The sequence below is a fragment of the Lactuca serriola genome, chromosome 3 (assembly GCF_051521515.1).
Source record: "Lactuca serriola cultivar US96UC23 chromosome 3, Lser_US96UC23_V15, whole genome shotgun sequence".
Taxonomy (NCBI): Eukaryota; Viridiplantae; Streptophyta; class Magnoliopsida; order Asterales; family Asteraceae; genus Lactuca; species Lactuca serriola.
This window is the reverse complement of record NC_136410.1, coordinates 237,108,518-237,111,090: the sequence shown is the minus strand read 5'-3', so window position 1 is coordinate 237,111,090 and position 2,573 is coordinate 237,108,518. Positions and strand designations below refer to the sequence as shown.

The 2,573-nt window shown below is 34.0% G+C and overlaps 1 long non-coding RNA gene across 1 annotated transcript; it reads left to right on the top strand.

Annotated features, from left to right (window-relative positions):
* The first annotated feature begins 246 nt into the window (after positions 1-246).
* On the top strand, positions 247-2,093 carry LOC145094840 (uncharacterized). Its single transcript, XR_013703597.1, has 3 exons — positions 247-1,637; positions 1,738-1,835; positions 1,947-2,093. It is a non-coding gene; the product is annotated as an uncharacterized LOC145094840 (long non-coding RNA).
* The last annotated feature ends 480 nt before the right edge of the window (positions 2,094-2,573 follow it).

Here is a 2,573-nt window from a genome sequence, read left to right as displayed (position 1 = left end):
GTTATTTGAACCCAACTAAATGGCATGTAGTGACGGACACAATATGCTCATTGAAATACAAACTAAAAGAAAAATAGTGATTTTATGGTCACTGACGAACATATGTTTGAAGTAGATAAATTGGATCAAATAAATACATGTCATCAAACCACAAGGGTGAAAATGTGACTTACCCTAAACAATGAGTGATAGAGTAACAAGACACGTTAGACCATTGTATGCAAACAAACCTCTTCCATCGTTCTCCTCCACCATCTCCAAGCCCTAAACCTTCCCCAATCTCCAATTCATCAACTCCAAATCCAATTTCTATTGCTTAGGGTTTTTGTGTGTATCTGGGAAATGGTAAGTTTTATGACTACCATCGTCGATATCCAAGTCATCGAGGACGTCAACAACAAAGTTCGAGAAGAATTCTTCCTGGCGAAGGAATTCCTTCGTCTCGATGACGTCGCCACTTCTTACTTGCGGTGAAAGCACAAAAACAACAACATAGCTGCCAGTGGTAAGGTTCATCCTCCCACTGACCGGCATTGCCTCCTCCTCCTCCTCCTCCTCTCTCTCTCTCTCGTGATTTCATCGACCGGATTTCGAAAGAAGGTTAGATGGACAATTGAATCTATGTTATTATGAGCAGCATTAATTGACCTAATTTTATTTATTTTGTTCTTGTTATTTTCATAATTTTGACAACTGAATCCATGCTCTTATGACCAACAAGCTTGACATTCATAGGGAACAGTGGCTTTCTCAAGGTGTTTTATTCTTGTTTTGATTATTTAGATTGTTGATCTTTGTTTTACAATAAATTAGTAACTACTTTTTGGTTTAGAGTCCCAAATCCATTTGAAGCTGATAATTTAACCATTCAGCTGATATCAATGCATATACATTAGCAATGTATGGAAGAATTTAATTATGTTGTTGTTATGCATAGAAAGGTACATAGCCTAACATGATATCAAGTGTAAATAATGTATGGAAGAATTTAATTATGTTGTTGTTATGCATAGAAAGGTACATAGCCTAACATGATATCAAGTGTAAATAATGGTAAAAACAAGCTTATTACCTGTGATTTTTATTTATTATGGTGTTCATTTTGTTCTAATGAAGTTGAAAATGTCCTCTATCTTCTCACCTCGATTCATAGGTAATCAAAATGAAGGTGAAAGTGTCATCTACCTTGTCATCATGATTCACAAGTAATTGGAATGAAGATGTAAAAGCTTTTATCAATGTTTACCCTTGATTTATTCCCTGGTTGTACTGTTAGTTATTTATCGAGTCAACATTTATTGTGGAAATATAAAGAAACAAGATATGTCATTTCATGATTGGTTTGAAATTTGTGTCTCACTCTATGTTGCTTGATATGATTTGCAATACACGGAACATATTCAGTGAAGCAGGCTGAGAACGTGAGTATCATGTCATTACATTGGTGGCATATCTTGTTCTTGAATTATTTCCTTTATCATATATTTGTGCATAATTTATCTAGAATTTAAGCTAATTAACATATAAGTATATAACTATATATGCATCTTTGTACTAAAATTTCTACACTAGGTGTCTCTTCTGCTGAAGACTGTGAAGCACATATCACAACTCTTGAAAGTGTCTTGGATTCTCTGGTAGTAATATACTAATATGTCATTTTTATATAAAGGATTTATTTTAAAGTTATTTAGAATATGAAATTTATTGATTAAAATTTGTTTTGTGAATGTGAAGGTTTACACAGTAAGGAACATGACAGAGCTGGAGAATGTCACCCCATCTAAGGTTTCTCATTCAGAACTAAAAGCTAAACTGGAATCCTAAGATTCAAGGTGAATATTATAAAATACGGACATTTTTTACAATAAAAGCTGAACCTTGAGAATTCATTCATTTCATTTTCTTTTGTTCCCCTGTTTATTTATTTATTTATTTATTTATAGTTTGAAGCGTAGTTGCTTGAGTTGCAAGTGTCACTCCAAAGTAATTACAAAGATACGAATGAAAAGCATGAGATTCTGAGAAAGAGATTGTTTAATGATTACACTAATATCATTTATTGTGTTGATGAGTTAGGACTTTTGTGTGCTTATGAGGTATGTATTTTTTATGCAATTTAAAGAGTAAATTTCTACTAAGGAATCTTGTTCTTATGACTTATATCATCTATGATTTGTTACTTGATAGCTGTTAAAATTTTAATAGAGCACTCCCCAAAAGCCGTTGCAGAATGTGATTTCTTTCAGCAAATCTGCTCAAAGTGTGTTTATTTTCTTGAGGAAGCGTTGTCTGGGCGAGAAAAACCCTAATCTCGGGGGTTGTGCCCTATTTAAAGAACATTACACCCTTTCCCCAGCCTCTTTACTCCCCTTTTGAGATCCAAAAACCCTAAATCATGAGTGAGAATCCTTGGAAGCAATTTGGAGCTTAGATAAGGGGGTTTTGTGAAGAGATATTGAAGATCAAGAAGCTTGGAGCAAGGGACTTTGTAGAGAGTTGGATTATTCTTCAGTGGGAGGTCATCCTTGAGGTAATAAGTTGATGCTTTGGCTTTATTGCAATTAGATCTA